Source organism: Arachis ipaensis, chromosome B10, assembly GCF_000816755.2.
Source record: "Arachis ipaensis cultivar K30076 chromosome B10, Araip1.1, whole genome shotgun sequence".
NCBI lineage: Eukaryota > Viridiplantae > Streptophyta > Magnoliopsida > Fabales > Fabaceae > Arachis > Arachis ipaensis.
In genome coordinates this window covers 100,476,330-100,502,896 of record NC_029794.2, presented here as the reverse complement: position 1 = coordinate 100,502,896, position 26,567 = coordinate 100,476,330, and positions in this window count along the sequence as shown.

Sequence of the window (26,567 nt, the reverse complement as noted above, 5' to 3'; positions counted from 1 at the left end):
TCCCTCCAAAATTTTCGAAAATAAGGAGCACTGGATTAAAAAATTTTAAGTTTTGTGTCTTTTTATTGTTTTTCTCTTTCCTCATTGAATTCAAAAATATCTTTTCCCTTTATTTTAACTGATTTTTCGAAAATTACCTTTAAAAATTCATATTTTTATTTTAAAAATCAAATCTTTTCAAAATTCAAAATCTTATTCAAAAATCATATTAAAAAATTTTCAAATCTTTTCAAATAATTAGTTAATTCAACATTCAAATTTCTTTTTATTTTCTTTTTCTTTTAATTTTTGAAATCTATATTTTATTTTCTAATTATTTTACTTTATTTTATTTCATTTTTTTCGGTTATTTTTAATTAAATAAAACAAAAAAAAATAAAAATATATTTTACTTGCAATTCACATCATCTCCCTTTCTCCGTCATGGATCTAAGTGGAAATGAGCAGTCCAGAAGGACTCTGGGGTCATATGCTAACCCCACTACTGCTACATATGGGAGTAGTATCTGTATACCCTCTGTTCATACCCTGGGTCGAGATGACCGAGCCGGGATGTTCAGTAGCAAAGCGACCGACCTCTTTAGGTCAAGCGGACCGACTTCTTTACGAAGAAGTCGGCCAAAGCGACAGGAAAAGCCCAAAGAAGGGCCCAACTCAAGGAATACGACCCAGATCCAAAGGCATCCCAAGCCGATAGAGACAAGGACGGTTCCACAGAAGATAAGCTGACCTCATCAAAAGATAAGATAAGATAAGATAACTAACTTATCTTATCCAAAGAAGGTCATATCTCACTACTATAAATACACTGGAGCACCCAAGTATAACTCATACTCTGATTCTACAATAAACCTGCTTAATATCCGTGCTAACTTAAGCATCGGAGTCTCTTGCAGGTACCCCCCACCCTCCGGTGACCAAGGATCAGCAGTACCGCAAGTCCAACAAGTCGGACACAACAGCTCCGGCCGCCACCAGCTAGCCGGACACACCATCTCTGACCAATACAGAAGATCTCATCCGAGATCGACCTCCAGTTTCAGGTAACCCTCGGAACATTGGCGCCGTTGCCGGGGAACCTGGAAGTCATCCCAACACCATGGCGGACAACCATGACAACGACCACGATTCAGATCTAGAAGATAGAACGCCGCACAAAAATGCGGATACTACACTAAAAGATACCCCAGAGTCCAACGGGGACAAAGACTCACCAAATCCGGGAGCAATAGAAGCGCTTCAAGATCGCTTAAAGCAACTCGAAAAAGAAACCTAACAACAACGAGAGATCGGAAAAGATCTACAAAGAGAGGTACGGCGACGTCGGGAATTGGAAGAAAAACTACAGCAATTGGAAGCCGATCTCAAGTTGAAAGCTCCTCAGACCAATCCTGAAGAAAATTCGCGCAAAGAGCAAGACCCGTTCACCAGGGAAATCATGAAAACCAAAATTCCAAAAGACTTCAATCTCCCGGATATGACCTTGTATGATGGCACCACGGACCCCAACCACCATCTCAGCACTGTCAGAAGCAAAATGTACCTCACTGATGCCCCAGATGCTGTTCGCTGTAAAGCCTTTCCAACAACTCTCACGAAGACAGCAATTAGATGGTTCGACAACCTACCTCCCAAGTCCATCTCAAATTTTTGACGACCTAGCCAAAAAATTCCTAGCCAGATTCTCCATCCAAAAAGATAAGGCCAAGCACGCCCCCAGTTTACTAGGGATCAAGCAAGGAGATCGGGAGAGCCTCCGCAACTACATGGAGAGATTCAACAAAACATGCATGGACATACAAAGCTTACCAATAGAGGCCGCCATCATGGGACTCATCAACGGCCTACGAGAGGGACCTTTTAGCCAATCTATATCAAAGAAGTACCCTACCTCCTTAGACGAAGTACAGGAGCGAGCAGAAAAATAAATCAACATGGAAGAAAACGCTCGGTTGGGAGAAACCTCCAAATCTGGGGCCCCCTACCGAGATAAAGACAAGGAATCCAAAAGGAAAGAAGATCGACAAGGGGAGAAAATAAAAAAATACCACAATTACACTCCTCTCAAGGTATCCCTAGTTGACGTATACAAAGAAGTCTGCCACACGGAGAAAATACCCCCAACTCGGCCACTCAAAGGTAAAAGAGGGGGAGGAAATCGGAATGAGTATTGTGAATACCATCGAGTGCGAGGTCACTCCACCAATGAGTGCTTCGATTTAAAGAACATCATAGAAAAGTTGGTGAGGGAAGGAAAACTAGATCGGTTTCTAGCAACCCGAGATGATGATCAAAGAAAGAGACGAAGGGACGAAGATATCGGACGAACTGCGCGGTCACCTCGTACACCAGAAAGACACGTCCACATTATACATGGCGGATCCACAGGGGGAGGAATCTCCAAATCATCTTGTAAAAGATATCTCAAAGAAGTATATCATGTCGAAGGAAAGGAGGAAGCACCCGACATCCCTGCAATCACGTTCACTAAAGAGGACGCATCTGGAATCATCTCGGGACACGACGACCCCATGGTCATTACCATCATACTGGCAAACGCCAATCTCCATCTCACACTAATAGATCAAGGAAGCTCCGCCGACATCTTATTCAAAACAGCTTTCGACAAACTCGGTTTAGAAGATAAGGAGCTTAAGGCATACCCGAACAGTCTGTTCGGATTGGGAACCAATCCAGGACCCTCAAAATAGACTACATTGTGGTCGACGTAAGTTCAGCCTACAATGCTCTAATAGGTCGGACAACACTCAATCAACTCAGCGCAATAGTTTCGACCCCACATCTATGCATGAAATTCCCAACTACAGAAGGGATAGCTACAATAAAAGAAGATCAAAAGATGGCGTGCCGCTGTTATAACGAAAGTCTAAACCTCAGAGGCAGAGGAGAAGAGTTTCATACAATTGAGCTTGGCAGAGTACAGCGACGAGTGGAACTCCGTCCGCAGCCAGAAGGCGAGATAGAGAAGGTTCTGATCGGAGACACCTCGGACAAAATAACTAATATCAGAACAATCCTAAGAGGAGACTCAAAGGAATTACTGATACAATTCTTACGCGATAATGTCGATCTATTCGCATGGAAAGCCGCAGACATGCCAGGCATAGACCCCAAGCTAATGTGCCATAAGTTGGCGGTCTATCCAGGATCTCGGCCGGTGTAGCAAAGACGAAGAAAAGTTGGACCGAAGTGATCCCAAGCTGTGGAAGAGCAGGTACAGGCACTACTGGAGGCAGGATTCATAAGAGAAGTCAAGTATCCACTATGGTTAGCCAATGTCGTCTTGGTGAAAAAAAATCAAATGGGAAGTGGCGAATGTGTACCGATTACACCGATCTCAACAAAGCCTGCCCAAAAGATCCTTACCCACTCCCAAGTATCGACGCTCTGGTAGATGCTTCCTCTGGATATAGATACCTCTCGTTTATGGACGCATACTCGGGATACAACCAAATCCTTATGTATCCACTAGATCAAGAAAAGACCTCATTTTTAACACCGAAAGCAAATTACTGCTACATCGTGATGTCCTTCGGTTTCAAGAACGCGGGTGCTACTTATCAAAGGCTGATGAACAAAGTCTTCTCAGACCATATCGGAAAAATCATGGAAGTTTATGTGGACGATATGTTGATAAAGACACAAAGCGAAGACACGTTACTGTCCGACCTGACTCAAGTGTTCAACACTATAAGGAAGCACGACATGGGACTCAATCCTGCAAAATGCACCTTTGCGGTAGAAGCAGGCAAATTCCTAGGTTTCATGCTCACACAAAGAGGAATTGAAGCAAACCCGGATAAATGCCAAGCCATACTCAACATGAAGAGCCCCACCTGTGTCAAAGAAGTGCAGCAACTTAACGGGAGATTGGCCGCCCTATCCAGATTCTTAGCAGGGGCAGCGATAAGATCTCTCCCCTTCTATGCTACTTTAAGGAAGGGAAAGCAGTTCGAATGGACGATAGAATATGAACAAGCCTTCCAAGACTTCAAGGAGTTTTTAGGACGGCCGCCTATCTTATCTCGACCACGAGAAGGAGAACCGCTCATATTATATGTCGCAGTAGGAAGCCAGGCAATAGCCTCAGCACTAGTCAGAGAAGATGAAAGTGGGCAACAACCCCTCTACTTCATTAGCAAAGCACTACAGGGATCCGAGCTGAACTACCAGAAGATAGAAAAGTTTGCCTATGCTCTCATTTTAACATCTCGACGACTTCGCCCATACTTCCAAGCTCACACTATTAAGGTTCGAACCAACCAGCCCATAAAAGGAATACTGCAGAAAACAGATTTAGCAGGCAGAATTTTACAATGGGCAGTCGAGTTATCAGAATTCGACCTCCAATATGAAGCTCGAACGGCCATTAAATCACAGTATCTGGCTGACTTTATCGCAGAATTCACAGATGCCTTGGAAACCCCCACAGAATGGAATCTCTACGTGGACGGTTCTTCAAATAAGACTGGAAGCGGCGTAGGCGTGATAATAGAAAGCAACCAAGGAACCCAAGTTGAGCTCTCCCTCAAGTTCGGGTTCCCGGCCTCAAACAACCAGGCGGAATATGAAGCGTTATTAGCTGGTTTGAAGCTGGCTACAGAGGTTGGAGCTCAAAAACTCAACATTTACAGCGATTCACAAGTAGTCACCTCACAGATAACAGGGAGCTATCAAGCCAAAGATCCCACCATGAAAAAGTATTTGGATAAAACCAAGGAACAGCTCGGACAACTCGAGGAATATAAGATCTGCCACATACCCCGCGAACAAAACGCCCGAGCTGACGCACTCTCAAAACTAGCTAGCACCAAACCAGGGGACAACAATAGAAGCCTCATCCAGGAAATGCTACAGAACCCGTCAATCTCAGAAGAGGAAAAAATCCTAGCCATAACAAGTCAGGACCAAGGATGGATGACCCCCATAATTAACTACCTCAAAGCAGAGACGCTCCCCACAGAGGAAAAAGAGGCAAAGAGATTAAAAAGGGAGGCACAGTACTACACTATTATAAACAACATCCTGTACAAAAGAGGGATCTCAATACCGCTACTAAAATGTGTGCCGACCAACAACACAAAGGAAGTGCTAGAAGAAGTACACGGCGGCATGTGCGGCAACCATCTCGGAGTACGAGCTCTTGCCAAAAAAGTACTCCGAGCGGGATTTTATTGGCCAACCCTACAGAAAGAAGCTACAGAATTTGTAAAGACATGTCCACCATGTCAGAAACATGCCAACTTCCACATCGCCCTGCCAGAAGAGCTCATCAGTGTAACCTCGCCCCTAGCCATTTGCAAAATGGGGACTTGATCTTCTCGGACCCTTTCCCCAGGGATCAGGACAAGTAAAATTCCTCATAGTCGGAGTAGACTATTTTACAAAATGGATTGAGGCAGAGCCCCTAGCCAACGCCACCGATCAAAGAAGCCGGAAATTCCTATACAGGAACATTGTCACGAGGTTTGGGGTTCCATACTCCATCACCACAGACAATGGCACTCAATTCACAAACGCAGGCTTCAGGAGACTAGTAGCCAACTTGAATATAAAGCACCAGTTCACCTCTGTCGAATACCCTCAAGCCAATGGACAGGCCGAAGCTGCCAACAAAGTCATATTGGCCGGGTTGAAATGGAGACTACAAGATGCAAAGGGAGCTTCGGCTGAAGAACTTCTACAAGTCCTATGGGCGTATCGAACAACGCCACATTCCACAATAAATGAATCACCCTTTCGACTAGCATATGGAGTGGAGGCAATGATCCCAGTAGAGATCGAGGAAGGGTCATCCCGAGTAGTCCACTACAATGAAGAGTCCAACTCTCAACTTCAGAAGGAAGAACTTGACCTACTACCTGAAATCCAGGAAAGAGCTCGGATCAGGGAAGAAGCACTAAAACGTCGAATGGCTTCCAGATATAATCAAAAGGTAGTGTCGAGAAGTTTCACGGAGAATGATATCATCCTAATCCGAAATGATATTGGAACAACTCAACCAGGAGAAGGAAAGTTAGCAGGAAACTGAAAAGGACCCTACCGAGTTGTAAAAGTACTTGGGAAGGGCTACTACAGACTGTCCGAACTCGATGGACGAGAGCTTCCCAGATCATGGCACGCCTGCAACCTAAGAAGGTACTACAGCTAGAAAAGTAAAAGATCTCACTATTGGATGCACTATTTTTTCTGAAAAGGTTTTTTAATGAGGCACCAAGTTGAGACTCAAACACTATTCGACATAAAGGGATGAAAAATTCCCACATGTATATATTTGCACTTTCCTTTGAATAAAATATATATTTTAGATATTCTACAAGTATGCAAGACGCATTAATCTGAAGCATTCATCGTCCGATTATAAAGCAACAGATCGACAGAAAGTGAATAACAATTTCACTGCACGATCACGATAAAGACAATCATCCGATAAAGGTGAAAACGCGATTCACCCAAAAGACGATCTAAAGATAGCAACCACCTTCTACAAATCGGCAAAGATGAACACAGAATAATGTAAGAAGTTATCAAAAGTGATCCGAAAAAGAACCTGACGAGGTCTTATGGATTGCTAAATAATAACTTAAAGACTGGCCGACGTTAAGAAGTCGGACCAAGTCAACCCAAGTTATAAGTAAACCCTGGAAAGAGGTCTGGCCAACCCTATTAAAGAGGATTACTTTAACTTAGAAGGGCCCGACATGACAAAGTCAGCCCAAAACTAAAAAGTTATAAAAGTAATCCCTGAAAGAGATTTGACAAAGATCCAAGAAAGAGGATTACAAAAATAACTTAGAAGAGACCGACATAACGAAGTCGGACTCCTACTACTAAAAAGTTATAAAAGTAATCCCTGAAAGAGATCTAACAAAGATCCAAGAAAGAGGATTACAAAAATAACTTAGAAGAGACCGACATAACGAAGTCGGACTCCTACTACTAAAAAGTTATAAAAGTAATCCCTGAAAGAGATCTGACAAAGATCCAAGAAAGAGGATTACAAAAATAACTTAGAAGAGACCGACATAACGAAGTCGGACTCCTACTACTAAAAAGTTATAAAAATAATCCCTGAAAGAGATTTGACAAAGATCTAAGAAATTGGCCTACTACAAAGCAAGTTACAAAGGTAAACCCTGAGAGAGACCGGACAAAGGACTGCCAAAATAACTTGGAGGACCAACTTGAAGAAATCGGTTATAGATCGTCAGAAATACAAGCAAGAGCGAGAAAACCGAAAAACAAGTTGGACCCACATAACCATAACCTCAAAGGATCCAAGCTACAAACAATAAAGCAAATCCGAAGAGGACGAGCGGCAGGGTTCCAACATCCTCAGAAAACAAAAAAGATACCAAGTTAAGCGCGAAAGCATGATATAATCTACAAAAGTTATAAAGCTTCAGAGGCCACCAAAATCTACCTCAAAAGCTAGAAAGTTACTTTTGTTTGTCAAAACAAAAAGTTTCTAGGCAAGCAACGAGAAAGTATCAGCAGTTAACAAAACATAAAGAGTTTAAAAAGCCCACAAGCCGGGCCAACTACATAAATATCCAGAATAAATGGGCTAAGGGTCAGAAGACTTTTTAGCAGCATCAGTCCGAGGAGACGGAGGGCGAGTCTGGAGAGGAACAGCATCCACAGTACCGTCATCCCGGTTTAAGATCTGGCAGTCAGGATCAGAAGCAGGAGGGCCGACCTCGGCAGGAACAGCAGGAGTTGACACCTTGGCAGAGGACACAGGGGGAGGTTCAACATCATCATCATCCTCATCATCAGGGACAATCTTGCCATCCCTAACAACGTTATCTAGGCTGAAGAGGGTCAGGTCGGCCTCGGGAGCAATAATCCGAACTTGTTCCTTCAGGTTCTCATAGGCAGCAGTTACACTACCAACAAGATGACCTTAGAGCTCGGAGTAATCAGCTCGGCCATTCTCCAACTCCTCCTTCAGGCGCAACACCTCCCGGTAAGATGTCACATAACTATCCTTATGTCTCATAGCCGTGTCCTCGGCCAGCCTCACAGAAGTTGTCAGAGAGATGGAACTCGCCTTCTCATTCTCCAAATCTTTTTCTAACTTGGCCACCCTCACTTCAAGCTCTTGCTTCAAGCCTTTCATCCGATCAAACTCCTGTTTGGCCTCCTCCATAAAAGCTTTAGTGGCATGGAGAGGAAGACTTTGAGCAGTTCAATATAGGGCCGCTCCCATGTGTGCCATCTTGATACTACTCCGAGTTATATAATCAAAATGATGAAGAAGCGACACGTCATCCATAGGGAGGACACCATAAGGGCCGATTTCTTGATCTACAAACTCGACCGCATCAAAGTTAGGAGCATCAAGGTTCAAAGGCTCAATCGTTTTTTGCTTCTTACTAGGATGGGCACCAGAAGCTGTAGCAGAAGATTGTGGAGGATCGACCAGACGAACCCGAGGAATAGGAATTGCTTTCCTCAGTCTGGGAGAACTCGGCACAGGAGGCTTCACTGGAACCTGAGAAGATCCCTCTCCGGCCGCCTTGGCCGAGATGTTTAGAGCAGCAGTTGCCTTCTTCGCCTTCTTGTAGGCCTTCATGGAATCATTATTTTTCGACATCTCTGAAAATACAGAATCAACCACAAAAGACAAGTTACAACATAGGAGAAGAAAAGCTTAGAAGCAAGTATAAAAACAAGTCAGACAGTACCTAAAGCAGTTCGAACCAAAGATAGATCACTCAAGAATCTCTTCGTATCCAGATGGGGAGGTTTCCCCCACAAATCTTTAAGAACAACTACAAAGGCCCGCTCAACCTCATTAAGCATCTCCCATTTATAACGTGGCACTCTCACATTCTTTTGCCACTCTAGAGGAAAAGCAGGCTCGTCATTTTTATCAAGAAAAAAGGGGCGGACCCCCTCAACAGCACGGACTCGGAAGAAATAGTTCTTAAAATCTTTAAACGACTCATCATACATGGCAAAAACTTTATGCCCCTGGGCCGATCTGAAAGAAACCCAGGAAGCCTTCTTTTTGGAGGAACCTCCGAGCTTGGCCGAGACGAAAAGATAAAGGAAAAGAGTTTCAGAAGGTGTTATGCCTAAATCTTGTTAAAGCAGTTGAAATACTTTGATAAAACCCCAGGAATTCGGATGAAGCTGGGACGGAGCAATGTTACATGACCACAACAGGTCAGTTTCAAAAGCAGTAAAAAGGAAAAGTAATGTTTAATTGGCTGAAGAAGTATTGATAAGCATAGAAGAAGGGACGCTCCCCCTCGATGGAAGTCGGAAAACAAACTCTCTCATCAGAATCAGGGGCAACAAGCTCATAATCCCCCTCACGGGCACTGTTACCACAAATCCTATGGCGCTTCCTCAGCTCTGTGCAAAATTCAGCATCCACAACAGAAATACACAACAAGACAAGGGAGTCCAGCCAATCGAACATCCCATCGGAAACTCTGGAAGACATCTCTACAATGTTATTGCGAGAAGACATGAGGCCAACTAATCCTACAAGTAAGAAAAAAAGATGGGATTACTAAAAACATCTCGGACAAGGGAGAAAACAACTCAATATGATACAGGCGAACACACAGAAAAGGAAAACCCAAAGACTCAAACCAAAGTCCTGGGGCATCCTTTGGAGGCAATAATAAAGCAAGGTTTCTAGTAAAAATCTACTTCTCGCACCCCAGCATCTCTCAAAACAAGAAAAGAAGGCTTCAAATAGCAAGCATTTTCCATCAGAGTAAAACACAAAAGTCTTCAAAAACATTGCCTTACAGTCTAAACCAGCAAAAACCATCCCCAAGCATCAAGCATGCCAAACAGAGACCATTAAAGATACAACCCTTTTCAGAACCAGACAAAAGCAACCTTCAAATAAAGCAAGGAATAGATGCGGATAGCGGTATCAGAATAGAAACAACAAGGAACATGCAAAGCCTTAAAAGCATCAAGCAAAAACAAAAAGGATCATGCAAAAGATGGAGAAACTCCCAGAACGCATATTTCAACAACAATAAGGCATGATGGAAACAGAAAGATCCAAACTTTCTCTAAAGGAAAATCAAAATCAAAACCTCATCACAAAAACAAGGAGAAAGCACGAAATGAGACTAACCTGGAGATGAAAGAAGCTTCGAGGAAGAAAAATGGAGGCGCAGAAATAAAAGCTGCTCAGAAAATCGCCAAACAAATGCCGCAACATAAGAAAGCAGAAGTGCAAACGAAAAACAGAGAGCAAAGAGAGCGGATAAAAGAAGTTACGAAAAGGGCGAAGGAGAGAAACCGTTTCTGGGTTTTCAAAATCAAAATAAAGAGCCAAAAGGAAACGGGGCAATTAATGTTAAAATTAATGAAGACATTAAACCCTCGCACGTTCCCAAAGCGCCGATATAAAAGCGCGCGCTTTTAGAGGAAAAACGTTCTACATTCAAAAGCTTCTACAAAGGAATCAACAAAATGCTTGAGTTCGGCTTCACTAGAGAAGGACTGAAGTCAAGAACTCGACCTCAAAAAGAAGACCGAGCTCAAACAGGGGCACTGTTCATACCCTGGGTCGAGATGACCGAGCCGGGATGTTCAGTAGCAAAGCGACCGACCTCTTTAGGTCAAGCGGACCGACTTCTTTACGAAGAAGTCGGCCAAAGCGACAGGAAAAGCCCAAAGAAGGGCCCAACTCAAGGAATACGACCCAGATCCAAAGGCAGCCCAAGCCGATAGAGACAAGGGCGGTTCCACGGAAGATAAGCTGACCTCAACAAAAGATAAGATAAGATAAGATAACTAACTTATCTTATCCAAAGAAGGTCATATCTCACTACTATAAATACACTGGAGCACCCAGGTATAACTCATACTCTGATTCTACAATAAACCTACTTAATACCCATGCTAACTTAAGCATCGGAGTCTCTTGCAGGTACCCCCCACCCTCCGGTGACCAAGGATCAGCAGTGCAGCAAGTCCAACAAGTCGGACACAACAGCTCCGGGCGCCACCAGCCAGCCGGACACACCATCTTCGACCAATACAGAAGATCTCATCTGAGATCGACCTCCAGTTTCAGGTAACCCTCGGAACACCCTCCATCAAAGCAGGCAGTTTTGAGCTAAATCCTCAGCTCATTGTCATGGTGCAGCAAAACTGCCAGTATTCTAGTCTTCCACAGGAAGAACCTACTGAGTTTCTGGCACAATTCTTGCAAATTACTGACACAGTACGTGACAAGGAGGTAGATCAGGATGTATATAGACTGTTACTGTTTCCATTTGTTATAAAAGATCAAGCTAAAAGGTGGTTAAATAACCAACCCACAGCAAGCATAAGGACATGGAAATAGTTATCAGACAAATTCCTGAATCAATATTTCCCTCCAAAAAGGATGACACAGCTAAGGCTGGATATCCAAGGCTTTAAACAAGAGGATGATGAATCCCTTTATAATGCCTGAGAAAGGTACAGAGGGATGCTAAGGAAATTTCCCTCTGAAATATTTTCAGAGTGGGTGCAGTTAGACATCTTCTACTATGGGCTTATAGAAGGAGCTCAGATGTCCCTAGACCACTCAGCTGGTGGATCTATACACATGAGGAAAACTATTGAAGAGGCTCAAGAGCTTATTGATATAGTTGCCAGAAACCAGCATCTGTACATAATCATGATACCATGCACATTAGAGGGTAATTGCACTAAGACAGCTTTATGTGATCTTGGGGCAAGTATCAATTTAATACCTGCATCCACTATCAGAAAGCTTGGTTTAACTGAAGAAGTCAAACCAACCCGAATATGTCTCCAACTTGCTGATGGCTCCATTAAATACCCATCAGGCGTGATTGAAGACATGATTGTCAGGGTTGGGCCATTCGCCTTTCCCACTGACTTTGTAGTGCTGGAAATGGAGGAGCACAAGAGTGCTACTCTCATTCTATGAAGACCTTTCCTAGCAACTGGACGAACTCTTATTGATGTCCAAAAGGGGGAAGTAACCTTGAGAGTTAATGAGGATGAGTTTAAGTTGAATGCTGTCAAAGCCATGCAGCATCCAGACACACCAAAAGACTGCATGAAAGTTGATCTTATTGACTCTTTAGTAGAGGAGATCAACATGGCTGCGAGTCTCGAATCAGAGCTGGAAGACATCTTTTAGGATGTTCAGCCTGATCTGGAGGATTCAGAGGAATTGAAAGAGCCTCTGGAAATTCCTCAGGAAGAGGAAAAACCTCCTAAACCCGAGCTCAAACCATTACCACCATCCCTGAAATATGCATTTCTGGGAGAAGGTGACACTTTTCCAGTGATCATAAGCTCTGCTTTGAATTCACATGAAGAGGAAGCACTACTTCAAGTGTTAAGGACACATAAGACAGCTCTTGGGTGGTCCATAAGTGACCTTAAGGGCATAAGCCCAGCTAGATGCATGCACAAGATCCTATTGGAGGATGATGCTAAGCTAGTGGTTCAACCACAGAGGCGGTTAAATCCAGCCATAAAGGAAGTAGTGCAGAAAGAGGTCACCAAGTTACTGGAGGCTGGGATTATTTATCCTATTTCTGATAGCCCCTGGGTGAGCCCTGTTCAAGTTGTCCCAAAAAGGGAGGCATGACAGTGGTTCATAATGAAAAAAATGAACTGGTTCCTACAAGAACAGTTACCGGGTGGCACATGTGTATTGACTACAGAAGGCTCAATACAGCCATCAGAAAGGATCATTTTCCTTTACCATTCATAGACCAGATGCTAGAGAGACTAGCAGGTCATGATTTTTACTGATTTTTGGATGGCTATTCAGGTTACAACTAAATTGCAGTAGATCCCCAGGATCAAGAGAAAACTGCATTTACATGTCCATCTGGAGTATTTGCCTACAGAAGGATGCCATTTGGACTGTGTAATGCACCTGCAACCTTTCAGAGATGCATGCTCTCGATCTTCTCTGATATGGTAGAAAAATTTCTGGAAGTCTTCATGAATGACTTCTCAGTATATGGAGACTCATTCAGCTCCTGTCTTGATCACCTAACACTAGTTCTGAAAAGATGCCAAGAGACTAACCTGGTTTTAAACTGGGAAAAATGTCACTTTATGGTGACTGAAGGGATTGTCCTTGGGCATAAAATTTCAAACAAGGGAATAGAGGTAGATCAAGCTAAAGTGGAAGTAATTGAAAAATTACCACCACCTGCCAATGTTAAGGCAATTAGAAGCTTTCTGGGGCATGCAGGATTCTATAGGAGGTTTATAAAGGATTTTTCAAAAATCGCAAAACTTCTGAGCAATCTGCTAGCTGCTGACACGCCATTTGTGTTTGACACAGAGTGTCTGCAGGCGTTTGAAACCCTGAAAGCTAAGCTGGTCACAGCACCAGTTATTTCTGTACCAGACTGGACATTACCATTCGAATTAATGTGTGATGCCAGTGACCAAGCCATTGGTGCAGTATTGGGGCAAAGGCACGACAAGCTCCTGCATGTCATTTATTATGCTAGCTGTGTTTTAAATGATGCCCAGAAAAATTACACAACCACAGAAAAGGAATTGCTTGCAGTGGTTTATGCCATTAACAAGGTTAGATCATACTTAGTAGGATCAAAAGTGATTGTGTACACTGACCATGCTGCTCTTAAATATCTACTTACAAAGCAGGATTCAAAACCCAGGCTCATAAGATGGGTGTTGCTTCTGCAAGAGTTTGATATAGAAATAAGAGACAGAAAAGGGACAGAAAACCAAGTGGCTGATCATCTGTCCCGGATAGAGCCAGTAGAAGGGGCGTCCTTTCCCTCTATTGAAATCTCTGAAACCTTTCCGGATGAGCATTTGTTTGCCATTCAGGAAACACCATGGTTTGCAGACATTGCAAACTATAAAGCTGCAAGGTTCATACCCAAGGAGTACAGCAAGCAACAAAAGAAAAAAATTAATTACTGATGCAAAGTATTACTTGTGGGATGAACCCTATCTCTTTAAGAGGTGCGCAGACAGAATAATCAGAAGGTGTGTGCCTAGAGAAGAAGCACAAAAGATCTTATGGCATTGCCATGGGTCACAATATGGAGGACATTTTGGAGGTGAGCGAACAGCCACACCAGCTTGTGTATGGTAAGGCCAGCCATCTGCCCGTGGAACTGGAGCACAAAGCCTACTGGGCAACCAGATTCCTAAACTTTGATGCCAAATTAGCTGGAGAAAAAAGATTGCTCCAGCTGAATGAGCTAGAGGAATTCAGACTCACTGCTTTCGAAAATGCCAAGCTTTACAAAGAGAAAGCAAAAAGGTGGCATGATAAAAAGCTGTCATCTAGAGTCTTTGAACCAGAACAGAAGGTTCTGCTGTTTAACTCTAGGCTCAGACTATTCCCCGGGAAACTGAAATCCCAGTGGAGGGACCATATGTGATTACAAGTGTGTCACCATATGGCTATGTGGAACTTCAAGACATTGATTCTAATAAGAAGTTCATTGTTAATGGACAGAGAATCAAACATTATCTTGAAGGCAATGTTGAGCAAGAATGCTCAAGGCTGAGGCTAGATTAAAAAGCTCAGCAAGGTCCAGCTACAGACAATAAAGAAGCGCTTGCTGGGAGGCAACCCAGTCATTAGCAAAACTCTTTCTGTTATTTTATTTTATTTTACTCTATTCTTCATTTTATTTATTTTTAAAGCATATAAGTTCAATATTAACAAGGTAAAGAATCAATTGCATAAGTTCACAGGGCTACAGAAGGATTCAGAGCACAAAACAGGAAAAAGAGCTCATTGTTAAGAAAATGCCAGTAAGAGGCAGAATTGGGCGTTAAACGCCCAAAAGGAGCATCTACTGGGCGTTTAACGCCAGTAGAGATAGCCATCTGGGCGTTAAACGCCAGAAAGAAGCAGCTTCTGGGCGTTTAACGCCAAATTTACAGCATCTTGGGCGTTCAGAAAAACGCCCAGTGACAAAGGAGTTTCTGGCGTTTAACGCCAGCTGGAAGCAACAGCTGGGCGTTAAACGCCCAGACCAAGCACCAATTGGGCGTTAAACGCCCAAAACATGCAGCAGTTGGGCGTTTAACGCCAGGATTGTAGGGAGTAGGCAATTTCATTTTCAATTCAAATTTTTTATATTTTTTATGTTTCAATTCATGATTTTTTGCACAAACATGTTACAAATCCTAATTTTTCAAATCCTTTTTCAAAAGATATCAAATGTATCTTAACTCATAAACCCTTTTTTTATCCTCTTCAAATTATTTTCAAACCCTTTTCAAAACAAATCTATGTCTTTTCCTTCTACAATCTTTTCAACTCATCAATATCTTTTTCAAATCTTCACAATATCTTTTTCAAAACAAAGCTATCTTTTTCAAATATCTTCCATATTATTCATATCTTTTAAATTTTAAAGTGCATCCTTTTCCTATCATACTTATCTTTTACAAATCATATCTTTTATCATATCTTCTTCAAAATTTTTGAAAACCCACCCCCCTTCCCTTTAAATCCTAGTTTGGCCTCCCCCCCACCTCCACAATTCGGACTTGGCTCTCCTCATATCCCTCTCCTTTCTTTTCTTTTGCTTGAGGACAAGCAAACCTCTAAGTTTGGTGTGTTTATCCGTGATCACTAAGCCAATACCCACCAAGATCATGGCTCCTAAGGGAAAAGAAACCAACTCAAGAGGCAAGAAAAAGAATATTCCAAAACCACTTTGGAATCAAGGGAAGTTCTTAACCAAAGAACATTCAGACCATTACTACAAAATAATGGGTCTAAGGTCAGTGATCCCGGAAGTTAAATTCGATTTGAAAGAAGACGAATATCCAGAGATCCAAAAGCAAATTCAAAACAGGAGCTGGGAAGTCCTAGCTAATCCTAAGACAAAGGTGGGAAGAAACATGGTTCAGGAATTCTACGTAAATCTGTGGCAGACGGACAGGCAGAGAATAGTGGGAACCGCATTCTATGACTATAGAACTCTGGTCAGAGGGTAGATTGTTCACACCCACCCTGACAAAATAAGGGAGATCTTCAAGCTGCCTCAACTGCAAGATGACCCAGACTCCTTTAGTAGGAGAATGATGAGATCAAACCTGAACATGGACAAGATCCTAGAGGACATATGTCTCCCTGGAGCTAAATGGACAACCAACACAAAGGGTGCCTCGAACCAACTCAAAAGAGGAGATCTCAAACCAGTCGCCAGAGGCTGGCTGGACTTCATTGGGCGCTCTATATTGCCCACTAGCAACCACTCTGAGGTCACCGTCAGAAGAGCCATGATGATTCATTGTATTATGTTGGAAAAAGATGTGGAAGTTCATCAGCTGATTGCTTGTGAGCTTTACAAGATTGCAAACAAGAACTCCAAAGATGCCAGATTGGCTTATCCAAGCTTGGTCTCTCTGTTATGTAAAGATGCTGGGATAAAAATAGGAGTAGATGAGTACATCCCAGTTGAGCCACCAATCACCAAAAAGTCTATGGAAGGACAACAAGTGCAGGACGAACCCATCAAGAGGAGAGCACAGGAGTTCCTCCCGGAAATCCCTCAAATTGAATACTGGGAGTGCCTAGAAACTTCTGTCACCAAGTTGCAAGAAGTTGTGGATCAATTGAAGGAAGAACAGCAAAATCAAAACAGCATGCTCTGCAAACCGCTTAGAGAACAAGAAGAGCAAGGGCGTGAACTGAAGGAACTGAAGCGCCAGAAGCTATCTCTTGAAGGGCCAAGCACTCCACAGACTAAAGAGGCATCCACCTCCCAAATTCAAGGTTGTTGAGTTCTAATTTTAGCCTTAACTCTGTGATAATTGTTCTTATTAGAAATTTACCTTAGAAGTTATATATGAGTAGTAGTAATTAGTATCTCTATTTTTATTTTATCTCAAATTAAGCTATAATTTATTTTTCTCATCATCATCAAACATGAATAAAATAGTAGATTTTTAGAATAAGGAGGCAATATTTTTTTTTTGAGTTCTTAATAACGAAAATTCTAATTATCTATATGTGGTGGCAATGCTTTGTGTCTTCTGAATGAATGCCTGAACAGTGCATGTTTTTGATATTGAATTTTATGAATGTTAAAATTGTTGGCTCCTGAAAGAATGATGAACAAGAGAAATGTTATTGATGATCTGAAAATACATGAAATTGATTCTTGAAGCAAGAAAAAGCAGCAAAAAAAAAAAAGAAAGAAAGAAGAAGAAGGAGCAGTAGAAAGATCCAGTAGCCCTTAAAACCAAAAGGCAAGGGTAGAAAGGATCCAAGGCTTTGAGCATTAATGGATAGGAGGGTCTAAAAGGAATAAAATCCTAGCCTAAGCGGCTAAACTAAGCTGTCCCTAACCATGTGCTTGTGGCGTGAAGGTGTCAAGTGAAACCTTGAGACTGAGCGGTTAGAGTAGAGGTCCAAAGCAAAAACAGAGTGTGCATAAGAAATCTGGACACCTTTAATTAGGGACTTTAGCAAAGCTAAGTCACAATCTAAAAAGGTTCACCCAGTTATGTGTCTGTGGCATTTATATATCTGGTGGTAATACTGGAAAACAAAGTGCTTAGGGCCACGACCAAGACTCATAAAGTAGCTGTGTTCAAGAATCAACATACTAAACTAGGAGAATCAATAATACTATCTGAATTCTGAGTTCCTAGGGACGCCAATCATTCTGAATTTCAAAGGATAAAGTGAGATGCCAAAGCTGTTAGAAGCAAAAAGCTACTAGTCCCGCTCATCTAATTAGAATCTGAGCTTCACTTAAAACTCTGAGATATTATTGCTTCTCGATTTATCCTATTTTATTTGTCTAGTTGCTTGGGGACAAGCAACAGTTTAAGTTTGGTGTTGTGATGAGCGGATATTTTATACGCTTTTTGGGGGTAATTTCATGTAGTTTTTAGCATGTTTTAGTTAGTTTTTAGTATATTTTTATTAGTTTGTAGGCAAAATTCATATTTCTAGACTTTAGTATGAGTTTGTGTGTTTTTCTGTGATTTCAGGTATTTTCTGGCTGAAATTGAGGGAGCTGAGCAAAAATCTGATTCAGGCTGAAAAAGGACTGCAGATGCTGTTGGATTCTGACCTCCTTGCACTCGAAATAGATTTTCTGGAGCTATAGAAGTTCAAATGGTACACTCTCAATTGCGTTGGAAAGTAGACATTCAGGGCTTTCCAGCAATATATAATAGTCCATACTTTGCTCAAGGATAAATGATGTAAACTGGCGTTCAACGCCAGTTTCATGTTGCATTCTGGCGTTAAACGCTAGAAACAGGTTACAACCTGGCGTTTGACTCTGAAAACAGCCTAAGCACGTGTAAAGCTCAAGGCTCAGCCCCAGCACACACCAAGTGGGCCCTAGAAGTGGATTTCTGCACTATCTATCTTAGTTTACTCATTTTCTGTAAACCTAGGTTACTAGTTTAATATTTAAACAACTTTTAGAGATTTATTTTGCACCTCGTGACATTTTTAGATCTGAACTTTGTACTCTTTAACGGCATGAGTCTCTAAACTCCATTGTTGGGGGTGAGGAGCTCTGCTGTGTCTCGATGAATTAATGCAATTATTTCTGTTTTCTATTCAAACACGCTTGTTTCTATCTAAGATGTTCATTCGCACTTCAATATGATGAATGTGATGATCCGTGACACTCATCACCATTCTCAATCTATGAACGCGTGCCTGACAACCACTTTCGTTCTACCTTCAATTGAATGAGTATCTCTTGGATTCCTTAATCAGAATCATCATGGTATAAGCTAGAATCCATTGGCAGCATTCTTGAAAATCCGGAAAGTCTAAACCTTGTCTGTGGTATTCCAAGTAGGATTCAGGGATTGAATGACTATGATGAGCTTCAAACTCATAAGGGTTGGGCATAGTGACAGACGCAAAAGGATCAATGGATCCTATTCCAGCATGAGTGAGAACCGACAATTAGCCGTGCGATGACAGCGCACCTGGACCATTTTCACTGAGAGGACAGATGGTAGCCATTGACAACGGTGATCCACCAACACACAGCTTGCCATAGGAGGAACCTTGCGTGCGTGAAGAAGAAGACAGGGGGAAAGCAGAGATTCAGAAGACAAAGCATCTCCAAAACTCCAACATATTCTCCATTACTGCATAACAAGTATTTATTTCATGCTCTTTTATTTTTCGTAATTCAAACTGATAATCATAATTAATCTCCTGACTAAGATTTACAAGGTAACCATAGATTGCTTCAAGCCAACAATCTCCGTGATCGACCTTTACTCACGTAAAGTATTACTTGGACGACCCAGTGCACTTGCTGGTTAGTTGTGCGGAGTTGTGAAAAGTATGAATCACAATTTCGTGCACCAAATCCATACATGTTACTTTTTGTGATTCTAATTTAATTCCCAGTGTTGTGATAGATAATGATTCAGATGGTGAAGAAGCTGGAACAAGTAAAGAAAATCCCAAATCTGCTCAAAATGGAGAATCTGCCAGTCCAGTTTTGTCTCGTCAGATTGAAGGAGACATTTCCATTTTGTCTCCTGAGCAGACACGAGAAACTGAAACAGTGAGACCATCAGAAACTCATCAAAGCTCAACACCACTTCGGAAGCCTAGAGAATAGAGGTCTATGAGGGGTTATCCTCATGACTTTATAATTGGTGATCCCTCTCAAGGTGTAACAACAAGATCCTCAACCAAAAGGCAATCCGAACCAAGCAATTTTGCCCTCTTGTCACAAATGGAGCCCAACAATGTCAAACAAGCTCTTGCAGATCCATCATGGGTCAAAGCATGCAATAAGAGCTTGCTCAATTCGACAAGAATGAGATTTGGACATTAGTACCCCATCCAGATGGTAAGAAAGTTACGGGTACTAAGTGGGTATTTAAAAATAAACTTGGTGAGGATGGACAAGTTATTCGTAACAAGGCTAGATTAGTGGCCCAAGGTTACGATCAAGAAGAGGGTATAGATTTTAATGAGTCTTTTGCTCCGGTAGCTAGAATGGAAGCAATTAGGTTACTTCTTGCCTATGCTGCCCATAAGGGTTTCAAAATGTTTCAAATGGATGTTAAATGTGCTTTTCTTAATGGATTTATTAATAGAGAAGTGTATGTGGCACAACCCCCCGGTTTCGAACATAAAGATTTCCCAAATCATGTTTTTAAACTATCTAAGGCTCTTTATGGTCTTAGACAAGCTCCAAGAGCTTGGTATGAAAGGCTTAGTGCCTTCTTGTTGGAAAATCAATTTCAAAGGGGAACCACCGACACAACTTTATTTATTAAAGCATCTAATGATGATATTCTCCTAGTTCAAGTTTATGTGGATGACATTGTATTTGGTTCGCCCAATGAGTCCTTGTGTGAAGAGTTTGGAAAACTCATGACTAGTGAGTTTGAGATGAGTTTAATGGGAGAGCTTACTTTCTTTCTTGGCCTCCAAATTAAACAAAATCCTAGTGGTACCTTTATTCACCAAGGAAAGTATGCAAAAGAACTTATCAAAAAATTTGGCCTTGAAAGTTCCAAACCAATGGGAACACCAATGCATCCTAACACAAAACTTGAAAAAGATAATGATGGCCAAGATGTGGATGAAACAAGGTATAGAGGAATGATAGGTTCACTTATGTACCTTACCTCCTCTAGACCGGATATTGTTCAAAGTGTGGGTGTATGTTCAAGGTTTCAATCTCGCCCAAAAGAATCCCATCTTACGGCCGTTAAGCGCATCATTAGATAAATTAAGGGGAATAGTGATTATGGTTTATGGTATCCTAAATCTGATGACTTTTGTGCAGTAGGGTTTTGTGATGCAGATTATGCGGGAGATAGGGTGGATAGACGGAGTACATCCGGCATGTGTTGCTTCCTTGGAAGCTCACTCAACATGTGGTCAAGCAAAAAGCAAGCCACAGTGGCTCTATCCACGGCTGAAGCTGAATATATTTCTGCATCTGCATGTTGTTCACAATTAATTTGGTTAAAAACGCAGTTGGAAGATTACAAATTAAAGATCAATAGTATACCCTTATTTTGTGATAATATGAGTGCTGTAAACATTTCAAAAAAATCATGTTCTGCACTCAAGAACCAAGCACATTGAGATAAAATATCATTTCATTAGAGAACATGTGCAAAAGGGTACTATTGATATTCAATTTGTAAAATCTGAAGACCAACTTGCTGATATTTTTACAAAACCCCTCTGTGAAGACAGATTCTGCTCTTTAAGAAAAAGTTTGGGAATGTTTGATTTAAGCTCTATTGATAACTTGTGAAATATTGATTCTGCTCAGTTTTATCTCGTAGGAATGGACGAGATAAAAATAAAAGTGTTGAAAGGGCTGTGATCAAGGGGGAGGCTGCGTAAAATTTAATTTTCATGGGCCCTACCAAATCTCTTTGACCCTACCATGACAGTTTTGTTAGTTCCTCATTTTTTGAAAATCACAATCTCTTGGTTGTCTCATCAAATCTTGTTGGAAGAAGCATGGTGTCAAATCAAATCTTTCCTTCTAACTAATCCCTTGATTCAAGGAAACTCCTTTTTCAGTTTTAGAAACCTCCTTGGTTAATAACCGCGCCCTTGATGGTCATTAACTCCCTCTACTATCTCTTTCCAATCAGCATTTAATGTCTCTCTAACCTCCCTCCACTCACCTCACCCTTCGGTCTTCTCTTCAACTTCCATCACCATTCATCTTCTTCATAATGAAAAAGAAAACTGCACTTAAAAAGAGCGAAAGAATTCGTCTCTCTCAAAAGCCTTCCACTCCCCAAACTCACACACACATACACATTTACTCCACTTCTTCATCTTCTCCCTCACCTCCCACCAAGCAACCCAAATCAATGAGATGCAAAGTAATAGCCCAGAAATCTTCTGGAAGGAGGAAAAGTGACAAGAACAAGGAACCAAGCATGGAAGAAGAGGAAGAGGAATCTCATACATCACCCCCTCCATCACCACCGAAGAAGTCCATTCTACATGCATCTGGAAAAAGCTCTCAGAAGACCAAAGGTTTCATGTTTCACGAGACCAGGGAACCCACAAACCTTGGATCATTGGATTTCAAGAACAAATTTCATAAACCACATTCTCATTATGATCCTTCAAGGTTTTCCACATGTGCATTCTATGAATTCCACCAGGAGGTATTGGAAAAGCGGCATCTGTGTCCCTCATACTTGGTGAATCTTGATTCTCTGGCTGCCAAAGGGATCAATTTACATCCTCTGTTTGACAATCTCAAATGGTCCCCATTGCTTCTCATTCACAAAATGGATTACCCAGGGTTGGTAAGACAATTTTATGCTAATCTAAGATTGATTGATGGTAGTCTTCACTCCTACGTGAAGCGTGTGCATATCACTCTGAATGCTGAGACCATCGGCTCTGCCCTTGGATACACGGATGAAGGACCGAGGGTATACATCACTGATAAATGGGATGCACATGTTGGGGTCACATACAAGCAAGTTCTTCAACATATTTGTGAAAATATGTCTGGACTAGACGGCACCGTTCCTACCCACAAAGCTCTTGGAGCAACCAACTCACTACTGCATCGCATTATAACTCACATTCTAACCCACAGAGTGGCTCTCATAACAGGGTAACAGTATTTGATTCTCTCATAATCTTTGCTCTCGTTACTTCATCTCCTATTTCATTTGGTTATCTCATGATTAGACATATGTGGGAGTCTGTAAAAAGTACCAAAAAGGCTAATTTACCTTATGGAATGTTTCTCACGTGTATTTTTGAGTACTTTAAGATAGATTTAACAAATGAGGATGTAGAAAACAAAGTGTCAATGATAAAAGGAGGCGGCGCTGTTAAAAAGGGAAAGAAATATGTGGCTTCTAATGATGATTTTGAAAGTCGGCCAGAATCCTCCAAGGCAACCGAATCTATCAGAGACATTCTCACAGAATTTTCAAACATGTCCGAACTCATGGTGCAATTTCATAAGTCGGCACGCAAATTAGCCTATAAAAATGAGTCGGCTTGGAAGAAATGCAAAGATAGGGTCGGTCTGATGCTGGAAAGCCTTGAAGATGAAGTGGGTAGTGAGGCAGGGGCCGAGGAATCTGACTTTCATCTCTCTGATGATTAAACTTCTGTTTACTATTTGATATTGGCACACTTAGGCTCAATTTGATACTCTGTTTTGGCTTGTTACTGTTAGTACTATAACTCTGTGATACTTTGTGGACACTTTTGGGTTATATTTTGGGTTATATTTTGCATACTCTGTTTTCTATGATAAATCTTTTTGCAGGTGCCCCTTTGATGACAAAAGGGGGAGAAAGTGCTAAAAATTGAATCTGGAAAACAGGGGATAAAATTTTCTTTTTGAAAGTTCATGATCACCCTTGTTAAAAGGATACACCTGATGTTTGATAATGAATACTAATAATGCTTGGTTGATTATAATTATGAGGTACTTGTTTTGAGTATATGATTGTTTGGCTGATTATTGGGTGTTAACATGTTTTCCTGTGATGGATTTATCTAGATGAATATGCTTGCTACTAGTGGAATAGGAATATTCTGATTCATCTTGATACTTTATTTTTGGCAGTTTCTTTAAGCTGTGATATGTAAATAAAATCTAACAGCTACCATGTTTTGAGATGATCATGTGTGATTCAAAGTATTTTCCTTACCATAATTATATTGCTCTGATTTCTTGACTGGAAAATATTTGAAAATCATTTGAACAGAAATTTTTATGTACTCAATTGATGTGTGTAATGTTTGAGCAGACAATCAAATTATTGATAACAAATGAGTTTTGTATATCATTCAAATCTGCTCATAAATCAAGCCATTCAACATCTTACATTGAATATGTTGAATAACATTGCTGCCTTAGCTTGATAAAATTGTTACAGGTTGGAGCTTCCCTTGGTAAAATAGCACATATTAAGGGGGAGTCTTGTGACAATTTGAAAGGGGGAGAAATTCAAATTTTCAAAGGGAGTACCTTATACTTTAATCTCTAAATTTCTTTCCATTTCAATTTTAATAATGTTTGTCATTAAGGGAGAGATTGATGAGTTTGGAAAACTCTAATTTAAATTTGATGATGAACAAATATTATTGAAATAATTAATTGCAAAATTATTAATTCTGATTTTCATGAAACTATATTAATTAATAATTTTGTGATGCAGGTTTACTAATTGGGCCGAAAATAAAAGATAAAATATTGCAAGCCCAAGTGTGAATTTTTGTTTAGCATTGGTTCAAAAATAATCAAGGAAATGTGGTTGAATTGTTTTGCTTTGTTGGGCCAAAATTGAACTATTATTGCCACAAGCCCAAGTTAATCATTTTTGCTATACACCTAATGCATGATCCGAAAACAATTAATCAGGAAAGCAAATGTTATTATTGCTTTATGCCTTCAACGGATCTCTTCTTTAAGCATGTGATGGAACTCAAATTTTATTGAGAAGAATTAATACATGTATTGGAAACATGAGAGAGAGTTGGTCATTGATTTGATGGATATCACTAAGCTACACGTTGCTCAGTGAAAGGGAAGTGGACATTTAATCTTGCTTTATCAAAATCCTTTAGTTATTTTTTCTTTCTTCTCTCTCATGTCTTCTTTCTTCCCTTCGGTCATGTCACAGGAAACTATGGAAGCTAAGTTGAGCTACCAAAAGGAAGAAGAAGCTACATGCATCAAGACCATCGAAATGATGGCAAGAAAACATAAAAAATATAGTGGCTAAGATTTGTAACTATGAAAGGAAAGATATGGTGATGAGATCTTGGCTTCTTCATACCAAAAATGGTTGAAGGAGATTCGGCCAGCAAGGAGAAGATCCTTGGAGGGATGGCTTGTCACTGCTTTTGGGTTCACTCATCACAGAAGGTAGCTAGGGTGGCTACGTGAGGGAGGAAGCAAAAGTGGAGCAGAAGAAGCCATCATCATCATGAAGCATCAAAGTCCAGAAATCCATCTTGGAGAGCAAGCCAAGGATGGAGCGCTCGGATTGATGAAGAGTAATGACCAAGGAAGGACTAGAGGTAATTGCATGTTGGGTTTTGCATGGGTTATCTCTTCTCTCTCTTTGGCCGAACCGGTTTTGTTCTTGGAGAAGAAGAAGTTGGCTTGGTTTTTGACTTCAAATGTGGAGGCTTCCCTCTTCTATAAAAAGAGAGAACAGCCACGGTTTGGAGTAAGGAGAAAGTGTGAGAGTGCAAGGCACAGGGTTCTCAGAGCTACCTGAGCTAACAGATTTTCTTCTCCTTCAATGTATTCTATTTTGTATTTTTCTGTTTAATTTTGTCATGTCTTGAGTCTAATGGAAAAAGACAAAACGGTGAGGTTTGTATGAAAAAGCCATAGAGCGGAAAAAGGCAGAGAGTGAAAAATTAAAAGAAAATGCCATAGATGTCCTTAGAGTTCCTTTGTTCATCTATGTTGTATTTCATGATTCTGTGGAAATCCCCTTGTAAGTTGGGTTAGCACTTTACAGTCTGTAATCAAGAAGATTATAGTGAAATTCCATCATGGTTGTGATGGAGACTGGATGTAGGCTGCACTGCACTTAGTAGCTGAACCAGGATATATCTGGGTGTAATTTTCTCTCTTCTCTACTCCATTTCTATTTCTACTGCACAGGAGCTAAAACTGAAAAAATATCTTGTGCCAAGTGACGAGACAAAAATAAAAGTCTCGTGGCTAGGGACGAGAAAAAAATCAAAAAGTCTCCTGAAGTTATTTCAAAGACCAGCAAGTGTTACTGAGCAAAAAGGGGGCTAAGATTCAACTCCCCTTCTCTTAGCCACTGAAAACCATCAGTTATGATCGAACATAGTTCACCAAAAATAAATTTTTACCCAAGTTCATAATTCCCACAATTTCTTACCATACACATTCCAAACCATACCAACCCATTCAAACTCTATTTTTCATCAAAATCAGCCCTCTATGTCATACTACACCAAACTTACCACATCTGCCTTTACCTTTACTCATCCTCATTCTCAACATCAATATATCACATATATCAAACCTCATTAACATTTTCCAACTATATTTCCAATTCATCAACATCAATATAACATACACCACCCAATTCACTTCTCAATTTCACAATTCATTCACCCTCATCATATCACTATCAATCATCATAATCAAAATCAACAATCATCAATTCATCATACATCGTCATATATCATCATTTAATAACTCAATAACCATTTAAATTCAAATCTATCCTATGGGTCACTAGCCTAAGTGTCCATGAATATTATATACTACATAGAGAAAACCGAAACCATACCTTGGCCGATCCCCAATATGCACCAAAACCCCAAGTTGAGCCCAAGATAAGCTTTCAATCACAATCTAAACCACCAAGAATCTCCAACAAGCATCAACAAGCTCCAAACTCACCATAATAAAGCTATATATACATAAATCATCATAAATCAACATAGGGCTCATTATAATTGAAATTTCACAAGAGTTTCAATGCCTCTTATCTTACCCAACAGTTTTGGAAGCCAAAACCAACATCAATCAAAGGCTAGAGTGTACCTAAACACC